Source organism: Cupressus sempervirens, chromosome 1 (genome assembly GCF_028749045.1).
Source record: "Cupressus sempervirens isolate cs-2001-9-10 chromosome 1, ASM2874904v1, whole genome shotgun sequence".
NCBI classification, from domain to species: domain Eukaryota; kingdom Viridiplantae; phylum Streptophyta; class Pinopsida; order Cupressales; family Cupressaceae; genus Cupressus; species Cupressus sempervirens.
Genome location: NC_143118.1, coordinates 762,852,281 through 762,873,690, shown reverse-complemented (window position 1 = coordinate 762,873,690; position 21,410 = coordinate 762,852,281).

Below are 21,410 nucleotides of genomic sequence, written 5' to 3'. Positions count from 1 at the left end.
CAAATATTTTAAGAAAAAAGTTTTGCATTAGCATAATGGGTTAATTCCAAGTATCCAAGAGAATTTTGGTCTAGTTAGAATGATAAGTATTGAAGAAGCACTTTAATTTTCTTCAGGAGAAGAAGAAAAGATGAAAAAGAGATTTGGAGGAAATAAAAGAGGGAAAATTCAAGGAGGAAGAGGCATTGGTATTGATATGCGGCAACTAATTAGGGAAGTGTAGTATAATTTTCATAAATTTATTGGGGTTTGAGGCATCATGTTGATTTTTTTATTTGGTTAAATTGTCAAGGTTTTTCAAATTGATTCATCAAGTTTTTTTTTTTTTTTTTTGTTTTTTTTTTTTAAGGTTAATTTGTCAAAATTATCTAGCCCTAATTTTTAAGGGGTAAAATCTTGTATAAAATGGCATGGGGTTAGGGATTTCATGATGCATGATGTGATAGTAGCTTCTTGTGGTGGTATTGAGTTGTAAGGGATTATAGATTATAATAAGATTGTAATGACTAGATAATAAGAATATTAAAATTATTTTTTTGTGGACATAGCTCAAGGATTGGGTGAACCACATTAAATCTTTGTGTCTTGTCTTCTCTTCTATGCACTTTATTATTTTTAGATATTGATTATATTTACATGTAATTGTTATTTTTGTTTCTTTGAATCCTAACAAGTAGTATTCGAGCCTACTTTTTTTTAGTTATACTTTGTAGGAAGGTCTCATGGTTGAGTGGGAGCAATGGTAGACAAGAGTAAGTTGAAGGTTGAAACTTTTAATATGAAGAAGTTTTAGTTATTAAAAATAAAAATAGAGGATTATCTTTATTAGAAGGATTTATGGTGGCCATTACAAGGAAAATACAAGAAATCGGTAGCTATGACAGATGAGGACTGGGATATTTTGGATAGAAATACCCTTTGAAGTATTATTTTATACCTAGCATAATTGGTGTCATTTAATATCTCAAAAGAAAAGATGACTAAACAGTTGATGCAAACCCTAACAAAGTTGTATGAAAAGCCTTCTACTTCAAACAAGGTATTTCTCATGAAGCATTTGTTTAATATGAAGATGGAAGAAGGTGGATTAGTTTTTTATTATTTAAATGAGTTTAATATGGTTACCAATAAATTATCTTCTACAAATGTTAATTTTGATGAAGAAATTAAGGCTCTCTTGATTTTTTTTTCTTTTACTAAAAGATGGAATGACTTGGTAATGGTTCTATGTAATTTTGTTTCTCTTTCTAATACCCTAAAATTTGATGATGGTATTAGCGTTTCTGAGTGAGGAAAAGCTCAGGTTGATGCATAAAGAAGAGGCATAACAAATGAGAGAGAAAACAATTCTATGAATCATGGGAAATCAAGAGAAAAATCAAAGGGAAAGAGGTCTTAATCTAGAGTACTAAGAGATTGTTTGTATTGTGAGAAAACATGGCATAAGAACAAAGATTATTGGACTTGAAAAGACAATGAAGGAGAAAAATAAGAATGAAAACAAGGAGGCAAATGTGGTAAGTAGTAAATCCAAAGATGATTATTTTATTATTTCCTTAGAAGATGTTGATGATTCATGGGTTTTAGATTCAAGGGATTCATTTCATGCTACTCCCTATAGAATTTATTTTCTTTATTATGTCCAAGAGGATTTTGGGCTTATTTCTTTGGGAGATAATAAACCCTATCAGATTGTTGGAAAGGGGAAAATTATGATTAAGTTGTAGAATGAGAATCATTGACAACTATAAGAGGTAAGACATGTTCTAAGGATGAGTAGGAATTTAATTTTAGCAGGGCAATTGGGTGATGAGGGTTTCACAATTACTTTTAATGATAAAAAATGGAAGGTTTTAAAAGGTTCCTTAGTAGTAGGAAAAGGTTTGAAAGTAGGAACCTTATATCTTTGTACATGTCATACTATTCCTTCTACTTTAATCATTTTAGAGAAAAATGAATATTTAGGAACAATTGTTGGAGTTGAGAAGGGAGAACAAATAGTTGATGTGGATTCTGCAACAACACTATGGCACAACAAACTTGGACACATAATAGAGAATGGTATGAAATTACTTCATTCAATTTTTTTTTTACCTAGTATGAAATGTGTCAGTATGGATTTATGTAAAAATTTTGTTTATGGAAAACAAAATAGAGTGATTTTTGTGAAGGGTGAGAAAGATAAGAAAAATGAAAAATCAGAGCTTGTGCATACAAATGTATGAGACCAGCTTAGTTATCCTCTCTTGGTGTCTCTCATTATTATGTTAAATTCATTGATGCAACTAGAAAAGTATGGGTGTATTTCCTTAGACATAAATCTAAGGTATTTCATGTAGGGAAGCTTGCAATAAAGAATATAACTATTTCCACATAACCCATAATACATCTAAATAAATATGTACTTAAAATCCACATGCAAGAGAATATACAACATACCCACATAAAATTGTGGCACAAGATATACCCTTGGAAACCCTCATTAAGGGAAAAAACTAGCTTCCAAAAGCATCCATCACCATGCATTATTCAGAAAAAAATACCATTGCAATACAACCATGGAAACCTTCAAAGCCATAGCCACAACCAAACAATCTATGTGAACAAGCATGAATCCACACATCCCGTGCCATGCTTCCAACCTTCACAAATGCTTCCTTGGCTAACTTGTCAAACTTTGTCTCCCTTGACTCTCTTTTTTTCCCTTCTTCCTTCTCCTTATCTCTACAACTACCCTTGTGGCTTTTTCAATAGTAGAAAGTCCCACAAAATTTCCTTGAGTGGCATTATATAAACCATGTACTAAAACCATGTGTGACCTAACCCCTTGACCCCACATTTAATATTGAAATTTTAATTCTTTTCTCCAATATTAAATAATTATATGAAATATTATCACAATGTTATAATACAACTCATCAAGTTTATCCCATAGGAATATTTACATGTTGCATGTCCATCTAGGTGCAATATTACATAATAAAATAAGATAATACAATATAACAATATTATGCAATGTGTGAAACACTTATTAACTCAACAATCTTCCATTTTTTGTATACATTGCATAGGGTCAATCTGTAGCCACATAAATGAACAAGGGAACAATCCCTCCTAGCACATACACCATCATGGATCAAACTACACAAAGCACTCCATCATGATACCCAAAATATAATCAAATTATCCAACATCTCAAACATGAATGATCTCACCTCCTATTATGCTACTACCACTAGACATACATAGAAGCCATCCAAAGAGAAAACCACTAACTTGTCGCATTAGAAGATCATAAAATCTTGTACCAACTAAAATTACAAGCACAAAATCCTGATCCAAAGGTAATCACATATATTTGTAGTTGTCAAAATATCCATAGATGAAATAGCACCCACAACAAGTGCCAAACCCATCCAACTATCCATACCTCCAAAGTTATAACAAGTGAATCTCACATTACTGACATATCCAATCTATAACCTACAATCATAAGCCTTAAGAGCAATACCTGCCATATATATACCAAGAAGCTCCCACCACAAAAGATAATGTCAAATCTATAACCAATTCACTCACAACATCTCAAAGAAGTGAATCCATGTAGTCTCAAGGACATCCACAACACAAACTAATAACCTACAAGAACAACTCTGATAACAAGTCCCCAACAATCTCCCAAGCTCTCTAGAACCAATAGAGGAAAAAGATAAAGGAATAACCATGTCATCTCTCACATGACATACATGAGCACAAACTAGTGATCACAATCTGTAACCAATATCAAATCTAATGTAAGTGAAACCAAATATCTAGAAAGATAACCAAGACCAAAGAGAAACCATGCAAATCATAACTTGTATCTTTTCCTTCTACACCTCACCTCTAGATGTAAATTGTGCAAGTATGATCTCCTCCATAAAACCCCAACAAGAAGTCTCAACAACATCCAAACCATATCATATAACTAATCATGGATGTAAGCCTCTCACAAGAAGATTAAACTCATAAACCATTTCTAATCCAAAGAATATGCCTAATATACCATCTCCCAAACTCAATGAGCATAACAACATATGAAAATGGAGATAAAAAATGCTAAAACATCTCTCATATTAACCCTCTAGAACTAACTCATGTATTGTAGCTCAAGGTCCATATCCATGGAAGACAAGCATAAATATAATGCACCTAAGAGAAACAATGGGCTATACCTGTCAAGTAGAAAATTGTTGAGTAGACTAAGAGTGGAGAATGAGAATTCTCATCAAGATATCCAAGTCTCCAACCAAGAATCATCTAAGAACAATCTCCTCTCAAGTCCATATTAGATGAATTCCCCTTGGACTTCTTGCTGAATCCATTAACTATCCCAACAAATACTTCTCTAATCCATGAGCACCTATAATGAATCAATCCATGCCAACTCCAAATGCAATATGGAAATATCATGAAGTATCTAGCTTATGATCAATGTCAAAGTTCCAACCATGGCCTCAAGAACATAAACGTGACAACATGATCTAACCATCTCAAAAGAGAAAACATGCTCCATATGAACAAACTATAATATGTCACAACTCTAAACATGTATCAAGAATATACTATGACATAAAATGAAACCATCTTCACACCAAGGACAACATGTCAAATGAAAGCATAAACCACACCTTTACCAAGAACTCCATTTGTCCTCAAGGTGCAACCATCTTCACTCACCATAAAGATAACCAAGAACCCCATGATTCCTCAAGATATAACCATCTTCACACACCATGAAGATAACAAGTGCACCATGCAAATGTCAAAGACACTTCTATAGCAATAGGATATAAGACAAACCTCCAACATCTACAAACAATCAATAAATATAAAAATACCAACAACTCCCACTCAATAATGATACCAAGTCACCTATGGCATCATAAAATCCATCTCCTAGATCAAGATCTTCTAGGTTTACACTCACACAAACAAAGTGTTAGTACCAAGTGAAACCAAGTGTCATGCCCAGTGAAACTAAGATCTCCAAAACCAAGAAGATATAAATCAAACCAAGAACTAATTCTACATTGTCACCTCATCACTGTCACAAGCTCCTGCTAAACTATGTATCCGAGCTATCCATGACACCATGACAAAAAATCATCCTCGAACCATGAGAATCAACCAAGGCATCAAACCATCAAAGAACTCAAAGTGTACATCAAGAGATCATCAAAAGAAACTAAATAACCATGATCCTCAACCAAGAAGATATATTACCATAACCAAATTAGGAATCCAAACTAATGAACATCAAAGATGTACCTATATAGTCAATCATTTCATGCCAAAATCCATGGCACCATGATAACATCCATGAATCGAACATCTCACTCTCAATATGTCCAACCTATTAGCTTAAAATAGTCAACCATAATTCTCTACCATGATTATACCTAGTAGAAACATCCCATCCCTTATACATGAAGAAAAAATTAGTAAATCATATGACTTAGGACATAGACAACCCAAATCCAAGCCACCAATCCAAATATGCATCAATGATAAAAGATCAATAGGCAAAGACAGCCCATAACCAAGCCATAAATGCAACCTGTAAGTATAGACCACTTACAATATTGCACAACTTGTAGACCCAACAAGTCATCATACATATCCAAACTAAATATTGATAATCATATCATCATGAGACCAATCTAAAACATGAAATGAGTACAAAATTACATCAAATCTTAAATCTCCAAAAATTTACAATGTCATAAACTTAGAATGTTACCATAATTAATATATACCATAAAGTGTTCATATTAATATATCACCAAATAAACCATGTCAAACCTACATCAAATCTGAACTAATGTGTAGGGCTCTCCAAGAACTTTTTTTTTACTACTCAAAGTCCAAAATCTGACTTTGTATGCCCAAGTTATGCCCTAATCTGTGCTCAAAATAAAGAAGATATTCTTTTTGAGCTCTTAAAACCTGACAAAATTTCAAAATAATAGAACCAAACCTACACCATGTTGCGGTGCTCTGAATTATCTTTCTAATGCCTGTAAGAATTTTGAATCTAATATCCTAATAGAAAGTTATGGTCATTTTACTAAGACAATGTTTTTACCATTTTCATTGCAATTTTTTTTTGACAAAAATTTTGATGGGATTAAATTTGATGACCATCACAGGATGAAACTAAAAAACTCTTTCATTTCCTCTGAACATGGCCAAACTAGGGCACATTATTTATCAAAATTTATGAAAATATTGACCTAGATGCAATGGTAAGGTCTATTTTTACCTAGGAGGTCATTTTTGCAAGCTCCCCTATAAAATCTTCATTTAAATGAAACATCCAAAAAACCCTTTTGTCCAATAATTTAAAATGTCCAAAATCTAGCAACATCCCATCATAAAAAAAATCAAAACCCTCAGATCTTCAATAAACAACTTATATATCTTACCCTTTCTTTTATCCTCTCATGCATTCCCATAGGTTCAATCTAGGGTTACAATAATAAAACCATAGCTCTGATACCATTTGTAAGGAAAATTGAAACAAAGAATATGACCATTTCCACATAATCCATAACAAATCTAAAATAAATATATACTTAAAATCCACATGCAAGAGAATAGACAACATACCCAAAAGAATTGTGACACAAGATATACCCTGAGAAGCTCTCATTGAGGGAAAAACCCAGCCTCCAAAAGCATCCATCACCATGTATTATTCAGCAAAAAATACCATTGCAATACAACTACGGAAGCCTTCAAAGACATAGCCATAACTAAAAAATCTATGTGAACAAGCATGAATCCACACATCTCATGCCATGCTTCCAACCTTCACAAATGCTCCCTTGGCTAACCTGTCAAGCCTTGTCCCACTTGACTCTTTCCTTTTTCCCTTCTTCCTTCTCCTTATCTCTACAACTACCATTGTGGCTTCTTATATAGTAACAAGTCCCACAAAATCACCAAGTGGTATTACATAAACCATGTGCTACCTAACCCCTTGATCCCACATTTAATATTAGAATTTTAATTCTTTTTTCTAATATTAAATAATTACATGAAATATTATCAGAATGTTACAATACAACTCATAAATTTTATCCCATGGGAATCTTTACATGGTGCATGTCCATCTAGGTGCAACATTACATTAAAAAAAAAAAAAAAAATACAATATAATAATATTATGCAATGTATGCAACACCCATTATCTCAACATTCCAAACTTTTAAGAAATGGAAATGCTTGGTTGAGAATGAAACTGATAAAAGTTAGAATTTCTTAGATATGATAACAGTGATGAGTATTGCAGCAAAGCATTTGAATATTATTGTTCCACTAATGGTATTTGTAGGTAGAAAATTATTCTAAGAACTCCACAAGAAAATGGAGTGGTTGAATGTAGGAACATGACAATAATGGATCGTGTAGGGCCCATTTGCCGTTGCACCAAAAGCCATGATTTTTAGTGAACATGGAACACCACGTAATTAACCACCTGTGGGTAGGGGAGCACGTCGCATCACCCAACAATCTCCCCCTCGACGCACATACCAGGTGCTTACGCGGGTCGGGAAGGCACCGAGGAGATTTGAACCCATGACCAGGCCAAAACCAGGCTCTGATACCAATTGTAGGGCCCATTTGCCGTCGCACCAAAATCCATGACTGTTAGTGAACATGGAACACCACATAATTAACCACTTGTGGGCAGGCAGGGGAGCACGTCGCATCACCCAACAGATCGTGCAAGGAGTATGAGGTTGCATGCTAGAATTTTCTTAAACATGTGGGAAGAGGTTATCAATAATATTGCACATATTTGATCAACAGAGGCTTCTCTAGTATTGGAAATGGAAAGGAGTAACTAAGAGGGGAGGTGTGAATCTGTTACCACAAAAAAAATCCAAAAGTTCATTTAAGAAGTCAATATAATATAAAACCAATAACTAGTTATAACTCGAGTAACACTAAATATTCCATTGTAACTCAGTTAGCACTAAATATATTACTGTCACTTAGTTAGCATTAAACATGAAAATCTTAAGATAGTAAATGTGATTAACCTTACTTAACTTAGTTGTAGAAACATAAAGTAAATAACATGAACACATGAGACACCAAGATTTAACGTGGAAACCCAATTTAGGAAAACCACCAATTACAACTAGTTACCATTTTTCACTCTTCTGAAGTGAGCCCTCTTAGGAGCCAGCTTGGTTAGGCATTAAAAAACATAATTTTAGGTGTAAAAATATTAAATGATTTAATTCAACCTATTAGGAGTGGCCTTGTTAGAGGTCTTCAAACACTTCAATCTAGAAATGCCACCTTGTTAGAGGATTTGGCAAATAGCTATTAGGATAACTTTGTTAGGAGATTTGATTCACTACTACAATTATTAGAGAGTAACAATGACTTGACTTAATTTCTAATACAACTATATTTTCTAATTTTAGATCTTTTTTCTAGCTTGAATACTTGATCCTTCTTGATTAGAATGTTCTTTGTAGCTTGGTCAACTTGGATATGTTGGTGTTTTAAAAGTACTAGGTTGCAAAAAGACCCAATACCAAGATGTAAAAGAAAAAAATGCATAAGGACTAGTTAAATCTCATATTTAGTAGGATTTTCTTCAAATATGGACCAAATTCAACAGAATGACAAGAGACTCTTTACACTTTAGGCTCTACAGGGCCAAGGCAGGTGTAGTTTAGGGATGGAAATGATTGATTATTTTGATATTCTTCTTCAAAATTCATTCACTCATACTCTTTTCTTCAGATTTATCCTCTATAGTGGAAAATGGTCAACTATTCTTCTTAGATTTTTAATGACTTCTTGATTACAATAGCTAACTATAACTCAAAGGAAAATTATTACAAATAAATAACAACCAATAGTTTGATTATTCATTATAGAAAAAGTAAATATTGATTTGATTTTAAATGTGCTTTGTACAACCACAAGAACCTATCAATTTGTATATGAATTGATGATCAATGCCTTATCCATTTCTATACAGAGTCACACCAATAAAATTTAATTTATTTAATTTCCTCGCAACTAAATTTATTAACAATTAACCCTAAACCCATTCTTATGATATTGCTCTCATATGACTAGAAACCTATCAATTTATGGAAGTATTTACTTAATTTCTTGAATTAAAAGCAACAATAAATTGATATACAACCTATCCTAGTTACATTAAATTGCATGAACATTGCTCATTCAATCCAAAAATAACCAACATATAAAAATAGAGATAAAATTTATAGACATAGATATTTTAGAACATTCCTTTGTATTAATCTTCCTTGAAAACAATACATTACTAGCATAAACTCAAGAATAACTCAAGACCTGATAAAAATTTCATTCAATATTCACTTGTATTCTCTGATTGGAAAAATTGAATACATCACATAAAATTGGCACAAAGACTAACTAGACCAACTACAAAATAGCATAAGCACTAAAATTATAGAGACTTTTGGCCTTCACTTTACATCTTGGAAATTATTTTATAGGAAGGATTGCAACAAGCTTTAGATAGAAGGACACATATCAAAAAATCATTGGAAAAAAAATATAAAGATATTTTATTTTGTTGCATTACAAACATTCTTTGTACTTTGATCAAAATTTAGGATGCAGTTGCAAAACTGGCAGGTGACACTTTTAGTAGGTGTCTTTAACATAATTATGTTTTTCTTCAAGCTTCTGTCACTTTCCTTGTCTTTTATTTGTTCCTTTTTTCTTTTTTGCCTCAAACTACATTCTTTAATTTCCTAATCACTATCACAAAATGGTATGGCCGTTATGTCTGTAATGACTTTCCAAATGGCTATGTTTATGTCCACATCAAGCCAGGTAGCATCCCTAACTACATTTAACTCCTTGAGGTACTTGTTCCATTTGGAATTTTTTATTTCCTTAACCTCTATACTTATCTTTGACATCTCTAATTCTAACTTATATAACATGTCAATAAAATCATAAACTGCTACAATACTTACTTCATCATTGCAATATGCTAGGAATTTGGAATGGTTCAAAATGCTATCAAAAGATGCTGACCATTCCATCTAGTCCTTCACTCCTCCACCACTATCCAAAATTGTAGGCACAAAATTTGGTGATATCATGGCAATTACTTTCATTATAATTTGAATAAGCTACAACTTTCCAGCAAAGAAACCATTCATATACTTTACCTCATTGATCATTTTTCTGGTGTTTATAACAATTATCTTGGGAAGATCTTTCTTTTGTGCCAACAAAGGTACAAGGTTATCAAAAAATGGAGTGTAAGGACCCTATTGGTAAAAAGAGGAGACAACAGAGAAATTTCCTCATAACACTTATATTTTTCTCCTTTCAGCACAAGATAATTGTTGTGTACATCCTTAGAGACCAGTTTAAATGCATTTACCTTGTGGGCCAACAAGTTTTTTATAGTTCTAATTTTATTCTCCTTTCTGGACTCCAAGTCTTCCTCATCAACTACCATGGCTTGAACTAATGTACCCTATATATCAGATGCTTGGCCCTTTGCCTAGATGCCCTAGTCTTTAACCTGTAGCTAATTTGATAGTGTTTCTCAATGTCACTAGTTCATTTTCCAATTTGAGGGCTTTTTGTTCTAAGACATAAGTCTTCTTCATTTCTTCCTCATAATGCCTCCAAGTTTTAATGTACCACTCATAGGCTCCCTCCAATTTTGCTTCAAAGAAATCCATCTTATTCTTTCTCAACAATGCCACTAATGTTTGCATTTCATATATCTAGCTGCTAGAGGTGGAGTGCACATTCCAAAATATTACATTCCCTCTTGGGTATTCTTTGATTTCCATAAGGGTAGGCTTTTGATGCTCTAGAGCTAAACTCCATATAGCCATTGTTTGAGCATCAATGTTGTATCCTAACTCTCTTAGTTCTCCTAGCTAACTTTAACCTTCAAATGAGATTGAATTGTTTTTTTTCCTCATTTGGTCTAGTAGAAAAGATGAACTAATATCCCATCCTAGGAAGAAAATCATACAAATTCTTCTCACTAGATCTCTAGCTTCTTCTACAGTGAGGGTTTCGCTTACAAGATCATACTCTTGCAATTTCTATACTAATTTAGCAACTACCTCATCAGAGTCACCTAGCTTCATTTGTAGAGATAGCTCATTTTGTTTCAAATTGAAAAGGAAGCTTTTAAAATATTCTATTTTGATGAAGTTACCATCACTCATAAATTCATTTGCTTCTATTATTCTATCATCAATCATCTAGGCCTATAGCTTCAGTTTTATAGCCCTTTTCTCATCCTCAGAGGCTTGAGCTATCAAATATCTTCTTTTGACATCATCAAAATAATGGCTACCCGTGGGGAGGATTTGTAAGGTTTTCTCTTGAGCCTTTTGTGGAATTTATGCCTTTTTCTACTATGTATTCCTCTTCTCTACCCACTCTAAACTCTTAGGTTGGTCTTCCTCATCATCACTGACTACAACAATAATTTCTTCAATAGAATAATTAGGATCAACTTTCTTCCTTATTTCTTCAGGCACTTGTGCTAATATTTCATCAAAATTTTACACACACTTGTCCAACCTTAACCAATAGTCTTCTTCTAGATAGAATCCCTTAAAGGATGGATCTGACTTTTTTATCTCCTACTCAAAATTGAGAACATCTCTATTTTTGGTCTTTTTTTCTCTATAGATATCCTCATTTAATCTATCAAAAATGGCATCCTCTTCCCATAGAGGTTTTGTAGGAGGTAAATTGTATCCCCTCATTCTTTTTAGGGCATTCTTGATTACATTGCAAGGGTCATATGTTCTTGTTGGTCTAGTTGGAAATTTGTAGCTTCTCAAATAGGCATTAGTCTCTTTAATGAAAATTTTACCTATCTCAAAATCTCCTACTTTAGTGCATCTACACAAAAATGTTCCTTTCTTGATATTTTTACCTATATATTCTCTATTTAATGAGATTAGTTGCCAGAAAATTTTTACATACTATAGTCTCTTTGGGACATATTTGGGTAGAATTTGAGGTGGTTGAGGGCATCCATATATATTAATAACAGTATAATCCTAAAATAGAAAAACACTTCCCCCATCATGTGTCAATTGTTTCCTAGCATCAAAACACATGCTAGGCTTAACAACCTTAATAAATTAACTAGTCCTATCATCTTCAAAATAGGATGAAAAAATCATTATAAAAGGAAAATGAAAAAACATTTGATGGGTAGAATTTTTTCCATACCCTTGTCCACCTTTGCACTGGTAATGTTTCTCCCCATGCCTCTATGCATTCAACAAAACTCTAATCAAAGGAATCAACATTTTTGAACAAGATCAAATGCACGATCAAAGAGAAGTGAGGGAACCTAAAATTCTCCATTTGTCCCTACTCTGTAGCAAAAATATCATCATGGATCTTGTCGATGATGTATGTCAAATAGTCATACCCAACATTTGCGTTAGGGTCTTGAATATTTAGTGCCATGACATAATGTCCTCCTAGAGCATTCATGGTTCCATTTGAACCTAGGAATTTGTTGAGGCCAAAGACAATATTATGGACACACCTTTGAAAGAATTCAAGAGGTGTGATTTTATCCACTTCCTTTTTCTTTGGAATTTCGCCCTTCTCCTTTCTAGACATAGAAATGTGTCTTGTCATTACCCTACCCATATAAAAGCTCTTTTGATTTTTGAAACTCTCATTTAGCTTATCCATGTCAATAGGAAATGACATTGGGCCTCCTAGATCAAATGCCTCCATGAATGTCTCCTTCTCTAGAGCTAGGAAAATGTTTCTATCTCTTCAGTGAAATGACTTGCTAACTAGATTATAATATGTTATTAATGCCTTTACCAAGTCAACATCCATAAATACTTTTGGCATAATTAGCTTGCCCAAATTCCTAACCCAAGGGTTGCAAATTGAAACTTTCTCTGCTCTATTCTTGTAAAAGAACTAGAAAAATTCATATCTATTTCTATCTAGAACCTTTGCATCTCTACAAAATACATATGGATCTTTAAAGACATGATCATTTGCAGATTATGCATTAGTAGAGCCAAGTAGAATGTTCATACATTCTTCTATGAAAGAACCAAGGCTTTTATATTGTGATGTAGATTCTTCAATTTGGGCCCGTGCAATCAATTCACCTTCTCTATTAACCATTTCTTCAAAATAATTCAATCAACTATGAAAATAGTATGCTAGAAAATCACTTCAAATCACTCTGCAACTCAAACTTTCTCTAAAAGCTTAAATAGTTATGCAACTAGTAATGAAAATCTTTGTGCCCTCTAGACGAGCATGGCATTAATAACATTTAAATCAACACACTTTAAAACCTATCAATCTTTGAAAAGCTAGCAAAATCTTCACTTTATCATATTTCATACTTCCATCTCATACTCCTTTTATCTAGCTCAAACATGGCCATTGAAAACTATTTTATGCTTTAAAACTAAAAATTGCAATATTGATGTGATGAGCACCTTTGTTGTTTCTTTTCCATAGTTTCTTCCCTTTCCTTATCTCTAGCCGTAACCATGTGAATAGGGCTATCTTTACTATTTTGCAATTTCACTTATCTCTTCTTTACCTGCTATGTCTAGCTTGTGAGGTTGTGATTACCATTAATTGATACTTCACAACTTTATTTCTTCATTCACCACATGGGCTTATGAAACTATGATCACTTTTTTTTAGGCTTTGTTGCCACTTCACAACCGTTCACCATGTTATCTTTCTAATTGCTACTTTTCTATCTATGAAACCTTGCAAAAGTGTGATAAATAATTCTTTGCCACTTTGCAACTTAAAGTATTAACAAAAAATGAAGCCATGTAAAGATGTGATAATCACCTTTAACTATAATATTTTATTTTGTTCAAATCTTGCAACTTCATTTCTTAAGCACATCTCTTGACCTACGAAGATGTGATCATGAGTATTTCACTATTTTGCAACTCTATCCTCTAGTTAGCCTTTACTCCTTGTGATACTGCAATTGCTTTGACTTTAACAATCAAGTTACTTTTTCACACATTCACAACTATCAAATACAAAGCCTTTATCAGTCATGTGTTTTTGTGACCATTTTCTTATACTAACCATCAATTTACTTCATAGCTTCACAATCATGAAATCTTAACCTTAGCTAAACCTTGTGAAAGTGTGATTTCGAGATTTTGTCACTTTGCTATAGTAACCTATAGTCAATCATAAACTCTAGTATTGTTGCAATGGTCTAAATCTTTAACTACATGATTACATTCTGCACCTTTGTGACTTAATATTTTATTTTAACTCAAAAACTTGTTAGGATGTGATGATCATTTCCTTTGACCATTAAATACTTTTTGCAGTTTCACAACTCACAATCTTTCTTCATGGCTTAATGGTGAAACCATGTGATATCCCTTTAACTTGACTATTTTCTCCTCATTGCTACCTTTCAACTTGAAAAGATAACTCAATAAGTAACCCTACAAAGGCATGATTACAAGCTTTTGCAGCCTTGCCACCTTAACTTGAGGTTTCTCTTAACCACTCGTGAGCAAGAAATAACCTTAAAAGATAACCACTACTAACTTTTTCATCTTTGTGAATTAGACTTCACATTTTATTTTACTCCATGTGATGAAGTGATGATTCAACTTCAACTATTGTTTATGTCTTTTACAACATCGTGACTTGAATTTCTTTAAGCGTGCATTGACTTGCAATCATGCAATTTCCATCGTATCACTCCTTTTCACCCTTAACATGAGTACTAACAATAACCAATGTGATACTCTGATGAACTATTGATAAAACTTTTTGCACCCTTGCATCCTTAAATTTAGTTAATGATTAGAAAAGAATAATGTTGTGATTAAAGGACTTTCGCAACATCTCAACTTAAAATATAATAGAGGCATGAGATATAATGTGACCATAATTTCAAAAACTTAGGGATATACATGTATAAGCAATATTTATTTTTTACATATCCCTATTTAAAATTTGCAAGTCATTTTCCAACAAATTTCAATCAAAACAAAAGACAAGACAATTTCCTTAGGGTTTTTTCATGAGGGAAAGATATATTTTCAGAAAGCCTAAGCAAGATAAACACAATTTCTTCCTGATTTTCATAGAAAATCAAAAAAAAATTACTGGGTGAAAAATCAAGCCATCAAGATACTCTAATATCCTTCCAATTCACTTCCTTAATTTATCTTCTTCAATCCCATGCTTCTTACTATTCAATCCTCAACTTGACCTTATGCTTATATGAATAAACTTGTCAAGTCAGCTTGAATATAATTTTAAAAAAACAATTTTCATCCCTTAAGTATGCTAGCATTAACCAATAAAATAATCAAACTCAATATGCTATCAGTTAGCTAACACAAAATTGAGTGTTTGGTCAACTCAAAGAAACTCTTCATTAATTGACCCAACTCGATCAATACTGATTCTAAACTAACTTTCCTTTACTAATTCAATGAACTCAATCAACATAGGATCTATCCCAACTTCCCTTTAGTAACCAAGTGAACTCAGTTAACATGAGATCTTCCTTTGATGCCCAAGTGAGCTCAATAAGAACTAACTCAAAACTTGTTTATAACTAGAATGCTTGGCATACATAGGAAATTTTCTTCAAAGCTTGAGTGAGCTCAATAATCATTGACTTGCTTAGTAAGGTTTGACATTTTTTGTAACATAAAAGACAATATATAATTTCATAATTTTTTTTAACACTTTACTCCTTTGGGTTGTGGTATTCAAAAGGAAGCATGGATAGGTAAGAAGGTAAGTTATTCTTTTCTCAAAACCTTAAGTTGTGAAGCATTTATAGATATAGATTTTGAAAATAGAACCAAGCTAGAAGCTAAATCTAAGAAGTGTATATTTTTTGGATATGGCATTAATGAATTTGGTTATAGGAGTTGAGATTTTGAAAATCATAAAATTGTAAGAAGAAGGGATGTCATATTCAATGAGAAAGTGTTGTACAAAGATCTACTGCAACACTATGAGAAGAAAGAAAATAATTATATAGTGCTATATGATACTCAAAATGATGATATTCTAGTAGTCCCTCATGCTCCACAACAACAAAACAAAAATACCATAAACCTTAGTAAATGTTAAATATTCAACAAGGCTAAGTAGACGTCCAAAAATATTTTCTCTCTTTGTATTCTATTTTATTATCAAATGTTGGTGAAGTTGAATATTATGATGAAGCTATATAGGTAGATGTTGAGCTATGATTTTGCATGATGTTTAACAACATGAATCTATTTAAACTTCTCAATTCAAAAGCTAATCTAGAATCACCTCCAAGGTTCTAAGAAATCTTGCAACCTACTAGAATTTTCTTAATTGAAGATAACTATATTTGTTTACAAAGAGGCCTTTGTTGGTTCAAACCAATTCAGATAAGATGTTTGATCTGCTATTTTTGAAAAGTAACCACAAAAGAGATATATTTTTTGGTATTTTCTATTTTAAGATGAATGCAACTATATGAATTCATAATTTAACCAAGTGTTAGAAAATAAAATAACAAAGATAAGGTAACAAGAGATTAAAGAAAATAACCTAAAAGGGAAATTACTAATGGACATAAACCATGATAACGAAATGTCTGCAAGTTAAATTGTTGAAAAGATCGAGTAGGAAACCAATGAAAATAGGAGAAGTGCTTCCTCAATTCCATTGATGCAATAGTCGATAGAAACTTAATAATAACTAAAAGAAGTTTCACTTACCATCAAATCACAAGGCCATGGAAAGTGTGCTCATGCAAGATAAGAAGCTATGTAAGAACAATAGATGATCTCTTCTCCAACTCAGTATGTCGGTGGAATTCATTAACATGAGGTAGAAAACAAAACTAAAATATCACACAATAAAATCAACACAACAAAGTCATTGGCTCCATTATTATTCATGAACATGCATTAACAAAAATAACAAACTCTGGCATTGCACTCAAAATGATAACACCAATAGAATATATTATTGCATCAAAATAATGGCCTAGAGTATTATAAGAAGTCATCTCCTCAATTTGTGTTGAGAGTGAGAGCTCTTAGAATGAAAATATATGCTTAAAACTAATAAAACAAATCTAATTATATACAAATTGACTCTCTAAATGGTGCTAAGTAGGAATCTACCCTTGATTTTATCAATTAATGGGTTCATGAGCCTTTACATGAATAAAAGAAAAGAAAGATGGAGTAGAGAAGGAGAAGGAAGTTGCAAGAGGATCTAAGAGTCACATAAAGCTCTACAAATGGAAGCTTGACTTTTTTGGGTGTTTTTGGGAGTTGAACTACCATTAGAATACATTTTTGGTGCATGAAAAGCTCTAAATTAGCAACTAGAAGTTAATTGTTGATGCACTATTACTTCTTCAAAATTATTGACACACCTTTATAAATATCACACCTATACACCTACACACCTGCACACCTTGATGATAAGTTCCAAAAATCCAAAATTTTCTCCAGTGTCAAAAATGAATTTCTAGCTTTTGGGTTTTGTACCCCTTTATACCAGAGTGATCTCTAGATGTATGCTCTTGAATTTATCTCTAACCTTAGCTAATTGGGAAGCTTAAAAAAAAATCCAACACTTTATACTTATCTTTAACTGTCTATCAATAGTTACTAACCTCTATATGGGTCTCTACAAAATCCTCTAGTTTAGTGTCCAGTTCTAACAATACCTTTTTAGTCTTAAATGCTTGTCTGATATCTTCATCAAATGAAGCATCCTCAAAAGTTCTTTGGAATTATTGCATAACTAACTACATTGACTTGAGCTTTATTTTTGACTCATCTTCAAAAATCCTAGGGGTAGCAGCATCATACTACTTCTCTCCTTCCAAAATATTCTCTTCAATTTGGTCCCTTAACCACTGAATATCTTCATGAAGTCCTTCCATGACCTTATTGCCAACAACTATCTTCTAAATCTAATTTTCAAGCTTATCAAGCTCATCTATTATATACAACTCCATGAGTTTACAATACCTTTGACATTTTATTTCCATCAAAATTTGTAGGTCTTTTTCCTAGGTATGTACCTCATCCATTAACCCAAAATCCTAGTTCACTACGGACACTAGTTTATGTGCACTTGACTAAACATAGTGTAACAAGTTAAAATTACCTTGTATTATCTGTACACCTTTTTCCTCAAAATTATCATGTCATTGCTATCATGCTCCCAAAAATAGATCCATCTAAATTTTCCCCTTTTCCTTCCTCTCTAGTGTCATAGCGAGAGTGATCTTTGAATGATCATGGTCTATTGCGCCCACTATTCCATGTAGATAGCCTCTCATGATCTAATTTTTTTCACAACATCACCAATTTAGACTTATTCATGTCTATGTGTTTCAACACCTCATTTATGCATGTTGTGATCAAAACTTTGGCAGTATCTACTATGGGCTTCCCTAACAAGACTTCCTTAATTTGATAGTCTTTGGGAGTCAAACATTTTGTATCAACATATGGAGGAGGGATGACTATGTGTGCAACAAAGTCCTAATCTCGATTCTTCATGATGAAGGCTAATGGTCATGCATCACTCGTAGGTAGCTCAAGCTTCTTGATGGATTTTACTAGCTCATCCATTCCCTTCTTAGTAGTTACATTTAATTACTTCTTTTGTCAAACCATTACCTCCTTCTTTAGCCAAGTAGGTGTAGTGCCCATTAGAGATATATATTTGACTAAAGAAGGGGTTTGCACTTTAGGTTCCTTTCCCTTATTGGTCCTCTCTAGAGTCTTTTAACATTGATAAAGATCACCAATTTGAGTCTACGTGTCTACTTGAGATAAGGTCCTAGCCTTGATATCATGAGGATTTTGTTGGGGTTCATCTTCTTGTATTTGCCCCTCCTCCGAAACTTCATCAACTAGCATTTTTTCAGGTTCATCTTCCTCCAGTGCTTTTTATTATACTTTAGTAGACAAAGGAAGTGGTATCATAGATCCTTTTTCCATAAATGATAGATCTTGAGATGATGGTGAGGTTAGGAAAAAAGGTCCTTGAGGCAGAGGTGAGATTTGATTCTAGTCCTCACCTAGGGGTTAACTCCTTGGAGTATCCCTTATTTTCTCCCCCACCATCTTGTTTCCTATTGGCATGAAATCAAAATCTAAAAGATTAAAGGCATAAATCATTTGGCCCTTCATATCCAAGATCCATTATTGCTACTCATCTTCAAAATTTATAACTTGAACAAGTTCTTTCAGCTTTGATGGTGGTGTTAGAGTGGAAATCCTTCTTCTTTCCTCTTCCAAGGCCCTAGCTAATTAATTCCTTTGACTCAAGGGAATAGTATCAAGTTGTTCCTCCTCTTCTTCTCCTTTAGCTTCAAGAATGGTTAAAGGAACCTATGGAGGAGGAGTATTATTTTTCTTCAATTTTCTCCTATGGGAACCTCCCACAGTTAACTGAACCCTAGCCTTCTTAGGAGCTAAGGGGGAGTCTTCTTCCTCTTCTTTCCCTTCTAGCAGTACCCTCTATTCTTCTTCTCCTAGTCCCTCTTTTTGTTTAGGTAGAGGCACTTGCTTAGTCTCGTAGACTTGGGTTACCTACTCATCTTGAGGTTCTCTTTGTATTGGATTCTATTGTGGTTGTTGAGGTAGTTGTACTTGAGCCACTTGCTTCCTAGCTTTTTTTAGAGCTCTCCTTTTAACTTCCCTATCCATCTCAAAATATTCAATTTCTTGCTCATGTCTATAAACCATTTCTAGTCTCACTAGGGATTGAGCTGGGAAAGTTGGCATTGTGACCTTTACACCTTTACCTTTTATAGGTCATGCTATAGCTTGTAGAACTAGATCAAGTTTTAATGGTTTCTTGATCCATTCCCTTGTTAACAGGATAATGTGTTGAGCTCTATTTCTGATATCTACATTTTCATCCTTGCCAATCTCTATATTCATTATAGGCCTATCATATATCTTGTCCCTATTGTACAGTGGATCTAAGACATCTTATATGTCTTTTTTGATAGCCTCAAGAGGGATATTTATATTAAGTGCCTTTTCTACTAAGTATAGAGTCATTCTACAACAGTCCCTTATTTAGACACCATATTCATTTATGGAATTCATCTAGTGATCCTCTAGTGCATCTTCATGCATGAACTCCCTCCTTGCTAGATGTTATACCATCCTAATAATATCAAAATGTGGGTTAGCAAAATCATACTCTTCTAAGGGATACTAATCCCATTCTAAATCAAAGGTCACTATATCCTATTTTTCTTTGACCTCGAATGCACCTATGGTGATTGGGCACATAGATGTATTCTTGTGTTTTTTCCTCACTTTTTCATATGCAGATGTGAACTATCTATTAATCTCCAACAAAATAAGTCTATCTGACCCATATCTTGGGAGTTTCTTTGGGTTCACCTATGTACCTGCTACCCTTAGGTATGCAATATTTTTGAATTGAATATAGTAGGTGCTAATTTTTGTGATCCTTGATGTTGCCTCTACTGACATTATTTTAGCATAATCACCCTCTATAAACTAAATGATTGCAAATATAAAACCATCATTCACTATCCCATATTCCTTGCTTTGATTTGAGAGCTTCTTCTTCACTAGCTAAGGATACACCACATAGGGCTAAGCATTTGCATCTTGCATGCTTCCCCTTTTGCAAAGTCTTGGGTAGTTAATTTTCCTTTCTACCAATAAGTACACAAAATATGATTTCATATAGAACTTGGGGTCAATCTTGACTCCTACTAGCTACTCATCCAGGTTATCACTAAGTATTGTGGCCCAATCGATAGGTATCTTGGTCTCAATGTAGTGGACCATCCAAATATTAAGGTGTCTAGTTGCCGGTAAGCCCATGAATCTGCTCAAAAATACTATGGTATATCTAATTTCATCCTTCATATAACCTTGAGCCATCTCTACCTTTCCAATTATGTGGCCAGCTGGTGTTCTATCAATAAAAAATGATGATTGGATTATCTCTCTAGCCTCTTTCTCGTTATCTCAGTACCAACTTTCTACTCCCTCATAGGATATCTATAAGTATTGATAGGCTCTAGGAAAATGGAATAATTCCTCAATAGTGTGAGGTTGGAGGTCCAAGACTATCTTACCTGAGACACTCTTGACAACCTTTTGCTTAGTAACATAGTGGTCTACCAATGTCATAATGAGTTTAGAAGATTGCACAGATGTAGGATGTGATTTCACATTGACTAACTCTGACCTAATAAGCACTGACACAATTGCAAATCTCTCTTTAGGTTTTTTTAGATGTTGAGGAATGTGTTCTAATCAATATGTCCCAACTCATTATCT